This window comes from Pinus tabuliformis, chromosome Q (assembly GCF_031772625.1).
Source record: "Pinus tabuliformis cultivar Carrire ecotype Pingquan chromosome Q, CPIR1, whole genome shotgun sequence".
In the NCBI taxonomy this organism is placed as follows: Eukaryota; Viridiplantae; Streptophyta; class Pinopsida; order Pinales; family Pinaceae; genus Pinus; species Pinus tabuliformis.
Genome location: NC_142296.1, coordinates 590,590,970 through 590,597,527, shown reverse-complemented (window position 1 = coordinate 590,597,527; position 6,558 = coordinate 590,590,970).

The window sequence follows — 6,558 nt, the reverse complement described above, 5'->3', positions numbered from 1 at the left end:
GCAAATATAAACAATTGAAACATACTTTATAAGTTATATGCTACTTCCATGTTGTCAAACCTACATGTCTACGCGCTTTTATCAAAGCTAACCAGTGTATACATATGCAAATATTAATTCATAATTCTGTAGCTATTACAGACTTCAGTTATACTCAGATCATAATATTTACAGAATAACACATGCATCATTATTCAGATCTAGACTATACATGATCAAACCACATAATGATAATTGATTTCAAGCCTTAAGATACCAATCCATCATTAGACCTTATCCTTCATCAACTGCTAAGGTTCATCCTTGGTTCAAATCAAGCACAACACCATAAGCCAATAACCTACACACTAGATCTCACACTCCATCAGATATTCGATACTTGCACACCTGGCCTAATGATCTTCTCCTCCCTATATAGTTTTAGGCCTTTCTCAATACCATGGACCAAAACCACTTAGGACCAATACCTTGGACCAAATACCTAGGGTCAATACCTCAGACCAGATACCTTGGACCAATACTATGGACCAAATACCTCGGACCAAAAACATAGTTTTCCAAGGTATATGCGCTTTTCCTTCTGTGAAAGTGTTTGTGTACATACACGCTATTTGTGGTTAGTGAACCTATGTGTATACGCAAATTAGTCAAGGTGAACCTGCGTATACCTCTCTTTCTTCATTATGTGTAGTCTGATCTGTAATTCTTTGTTGTTAATGTGTTGTATTGTGATCTTTCATCTAAGTGAGTTGCCATTAAAGACAACACCTGTATCATAATGCCAACACTATGGCAACTCACAATTGCTACTTTGGAAATCAATTTCTCAGCAAAATTGAATTTCTGGTGGCTCTAAGTGTGTTCTCCAAGCCCCATCAAATTTATTCTTATAATCTCCTGTTGAGAAATCTGGAGTAGATTAACTAGAACTTGATCCATGTCTTCTTCTAGAAGATTCTCACCATGACATAATTAATACCTTTTAATTAATCAGTTTTCCTAAGTTTATATTTAGGCACCAATAAAAAATATTAGTTATTCTAATTAGGGCGTCTCCAGGTGGAATTTCCATAAACGATTTTTGGGTTTCATAAAATACATGTATTCTAGCATCTCCACCAAGTTTCATGGATATATCACATCTGATGCTACAACAATCAACACTCCCTCTTAGCAAGGAATGTGTTCTAGCGTTGTAACCCACTAAAGCAACACCTTATCTTTGTGCCACCTATTGTTATGCTATTGAGGTTTGGCTGCTACTACCCACCACCTACTGCGTAAATATGATAAACACTACATTTGTGTTGTTTTTGGTCTTGCTAAGCTATTTCCAACACTGCAGCTGCACTGCAACTCCCTCTCCATCTGCTATAGTTGCAATTGCAATGGAAAAGAATACAAAATACTGAACCAACCGTGATCAGTATGATGCATCTGCCACTTGAGCCTTGAATGCTACTAGACTCTGTGTTGTCACTGAATCCTTTGCGTTGTTGTTGACTCATCTCTATGCCATCTGCAATGCTGCCAAATTTTCACTGCACTGCCTAATATCTGACCTGCTACTAGCTACTACATTTCTCCCTCTAGCAGCTTGTTAGCCTCCTATTGCAATAGGTTTCATATTTCATGATTGATTGTTTTACATGCCAAATATGTCATCTTTTCATGCTGCAAGGTTCCATATTTCAAAGAAGTTCCATTTTGAAGAATCATACCATTTTTGAAGAGTTTTTACAGTTAAACGAAAGCCAAACAACTTAATCTTGGCTTCCCTAGGTTTAAAATTGCTTGTTTTAGAAGATAGAGAATGAATATCTGTCCAAACAGCTTAAGCTTGGCAGATGAGTAGATAGGTAGAGAAACAAGGGCGCTCAACTATTTAATCTGAGCCCCGGAAGGCATAAGGATCGATTTAGATAGGAGGATAGCAAAAAGAAAAGTTGAAAAGCTGGGTTTGCTAGTTCAAGTGCACCCAAACCAAAAAGAAGAAAAAATGCTAGGTAAGTAGGCTGGGTAGGTAGTTTTGAGGTTGCAGAATCAATGATTGTGATCAGTTTTGTCTTTTCAAGTGTTATATCTATTTAGATCACAAGTATGAGGCAGTTTTCCATTTGGATCAGCTCAAGCGAGGCATGTCTAACTTCCCCTTCTTCCCCTTCCTCAAATCACTCACTAATTCCCCTAAAGAGGTCAAGACCTGCTTGATATCTCTTATACTCATCATGTTTCATATCATTTCCCTTAGTAAAGATTTGCTTTACTTAAGGAGTGTTCATATGTCCTCTACAAAGTTCTATCTCCCCTTTTAAGCCTAAGATCTCTAAACTTAGCGCTTTCTTGTCACAATCCATATTAATTTCTAACTCTACTATGTAAATCCCTATCTATTTTCCCTTCCCCTTACTAAAATATGCTAAATAGCTCCTCTATGTATATATCCCCTCCCTCTGGTTGAAAAATAACCATAAGTATGCTTGGGAATTGCTAAGTTTGCCTGAAACTTAGCAAGAACCCTCTTTTTCCCCCTTAGCCATCTTCCAAATGCATTTGGACTTCTTCCATTGCATAAAATCCCTCCTCCGATGTATAAAAACCCTCCATTTAACCTTGTTTTCACCTTTTAAAGGCATAAAACCCACTTCAAATGTTATCGAACCCCTTCTGATGCATTAAGGACTGCCTCCGATCGCTTCCCCCTCCCTCCGACGTGATATCACTGTCGGAGGTCGCAGCGAAAAGAGTTGGCCCTTTTATGCGTTTCTCTGATGGATAGTCGCCGACGAGATTTCGGCGATCGGCGTATCGCAATGTTAAATGCCCCATATATATGCCCCTTCCCCTTTTCGCCGATGCGATATCGCTATCGGGAGCCCTCCATACCATATATCTCATATATGCCGCATATCTCCGCTCTATCGTTAATGGCCCTTTATTGTTATAACCTAAGTTTTTCATAAAACTTAAGTTTTATCGCAAAACCCGCATTTTCCATGTATCGCAAGCCTCATTGCTTTTTCGCTATTTCGCTATCGGCATATACAAAGGCCCGCACCCTCCACCCCGCCGATTGCCGATCGCCGACTTAATGTCAGCCGTCCGATCCCCCCGCTCATCCAATGGCCCAGATCATTTCGGCGATCGCCCCATTTCGGCGATCGCTTATGTATAAAACCCTGCTGTACTCGGGACCTGCCGATGACGTCATGTTGATGTCATCACAGAAATGGCGCAAAGGGCGAGAATCGCGTCAAAGGATGCCTGAATCAAGAAATAGAGGCAGTTTAATCGTGCATCGCTAAGAAAAATTGCTCAAAATGGAGGGCTTAAAAACCAGCCTCAGCCCAGCACAGTTATCAAGTTGCATTCTTCCGCCGTTATTTGACAGGATTTCTTCATGTATGTTCATATTCAATCAGCCAGTGCCGATAGCATTCTAGAGGTCACGAAAGCATTTGCAACAGTTATTTTTGCCTTGAAAGGGCAGAAAAGGGGTGATTTGACAGTTTCAAGCATATCAGAGGAAAGATAAAGCCCAGATTCAATTAAAGAGTATCAGATCGGCAATATCAAAGCAGGTGAACATTAAAGACCTCCATCCAAGTCAAAGAAGCAGTAAAGGCCATTCAAAGCTCATTAGATCGAGATTAGTGCACATTAAATCCACCTAAAAGCAGCAGAACCGCCTAAGAGGTGCATATAAGAGATTAAAGGCACAGTTATTGCAGAAACACTGCACCGAGCCACCAAGGACACCATATTAACTCATTTCGATGCAGCTGCCTCCAACGCAGCTCAAATAGATATCTTCTTGCATTAATTTCAGGACAAGATTAGATTAAAGAACTCATTTCCCTCAGATCTGTTTAAGATCTGCTGTAATAGATATTTTTGGATATTTTTCTATATATAAACCACCCTGATCCATTGTTTAAAGGGTTGGTTGGTTGATAATCCTCATTCTAGACTTGCGTTGTATACTTTGAGAGCCCTATAATCAAAGACTGTTGGAATGCTTTGGATGAAGAATTGTCTGTTGTGTTATTTAATTGCCAAAGAGTGACTGTGGAATTCCTGTGTTACTACATGGTTCAATAAGTGTTTTCTTACCTCTGTTTACAATTTATATATGTTCACGCCACCATCTAAATAGCAATAAAGAAGAATAGCTTAGGCTTTGCTTGACTGCACTCTATGATCAGTTCTTGTTATTTCTATATGTTTTCTTCAGAAATGGTTATGAATATGCATACTTAAATGATCATGTTTACCTTGTTTCTTTCACATATGACTATTATTTAGGAATTCTTGACTGCTCCTAGACAAACTTTCATTCACCTTCCCTCTCTGTTAGCTAATGAAAGATTCTCAGTTGCCTTTCATCTCTGACCTTCATTCCATCTTTATTCCAGCTTGATATTGTTCTATGTGTAGCTATCCTGCTCTGTATTCCTCTTGTGACCAAGAAAACGCAACAGCAAGCCCTAATCCATGACTCCATGCCCATTGGTTTGAACTTCTCACTCTATGCATCCCAACTCTAGGACCTGCAGCCCAAAGATTGGTTTGTGGTTACCTCAGTCGTATCCCTTAAGGAGCCAAGGGACAACCTGAGTGATAACATCATTGGCGACTCCGCTGGGGACCTATTCAGAAAATTCCGAAAAACAATTTAGAAGCTGGCTCCCAAGAAGAAAACGCATAATACTAGGTCAAAGCCAAACCCAAATCCACCAACTGTTTTTGAAAATCCCAATTTAATCTCTAGAAACCTTAGCAAACAAAAACAAGAAGAGTTTGCTGATTCTAGTCCTGAAACAGTTCAGCCAAGCTGTTTCCCAACCCCTATTAAAGTTTTGTTTCGTTCATCCCCTACTTCCCCTTGTTCGTCATCCACCTCCCCAAGCACATTTTCCACACCTCCATTCACTGCGCATACTACCACTACCACCACTGTTATTGCAGCTCTTCAAACTGTTCCAGTCGTTCCACTTATCCCTATAAATATGGCTAACAGATATGCACCTTTATAGTTACCTGCAAATCCAGGGGCTATGCCTCAGGATTATCAAACCAAAATCACATATTTTGATGGTACCGGTTCTGGCACAGCCCTGCAACATACCAAGAAAATGCAGGACTATTTTGAGAATTATGAAATAGATGATGATAGTGTAAGAATGAAGATTTTTTTCCAAAGTTTAACAGGAGATGTAAGGCCCTGGTCTAGAGCTCTTCCTGCAAATTCCATAGTTGACCCAGAGGCTCTTTACCAAACATTTCTTAACAGATGGGAGAAGAAGAAGGACCCTCTGCACATATTATCCGAATATGACACTATCAAAAGAGGCCCTCAAGAAGCTGTCTTAGACTATTGTGCCAGGTTTAACAATGTTTACAACGCTATTCCACAAAACCTTAGACCTCCACCTGATCTTGCTTTATATAAATTCCCTGATGGATTTGATTCAGACATGGCTTATCAGTTAAGGGAAAGAGCCCCTCAAACCTTAGCAGACATGCAGAATGTAGCTGTTAGTGTGGAGGCAAATCTGATTGCCAAGCGAAATAGAGCAAGAGCTGAGAGAAGAACCACTTTTAAAGATGAACCTTCAACCTTTGAGCAAAAATTGGACACAATCATCAAAGGTATGGACATCTTTGAAAATAGAATGGGAACTATTGAAAGAAAAGCCTCATGGGAAGGGCAGCAAAACAATCCTATCAGAAATCCAAACTTTAGAAAAAATCAGAACCCAAACATTGGAAGGGCAAGTCCTGACCATGATATAAGACCTCCTTTTCATGAAAACTATGCTGAAGCATCCACATCTAGTGAGCAGATAGAGGACACTCACATAAACTTGATGGGTTTGAAGAGTGAACAACAAGTATTTCTAACCCAAGAAGACCAAGATGACCATGATATAAATCAATTTCAGACCAAGTCTGGAGAGTCATTTGACTTCAAACAAGGCTATGATTCAGCTGTCTACGAAGTCCATAAACAATACAAATTGAGAACAAGAACCATTGATGTGTCTGATCCCATCAAGCCAAAGGATGCCAAGCAGCCTAAGAAAGTAAAAGACAAGGCCGCTATCACAGAACCTGCTGATAAAACAGACCCAAAATTAAAAGAAGTGACCATAGAGGATGTATCTGACATGCAGCCCTCTAATAACCAGCCTTTTGTATCCTTTCCCTCAAAAGACAATGTAAATAGCACTCCTCAAAGCCTTCCCAAAACAGAGCAATCTCAAGAAATCACTGATAACCAAGAGAAGATCACTGAAGATACAATTGAAAAGGAAAAATCTGCCAGTTACAATACTAAAACACAGTCAGAAAGACCTTTTGATTTAGAAGAAGAAATTGGTAAATTAAAGATATCTATTCCTCTCTTTGAGCTTGCCAAACATGATGTGTACAGAAAACAAATCAAAAGATCACTGCAAATACCAGAGAACAGGGATGATGTTAATGTCTTAGATGATCAACCTGAATTGCTTTTTGGTCCTGAAGTCAATGGTAAATCAGGACATGGAACTGTTC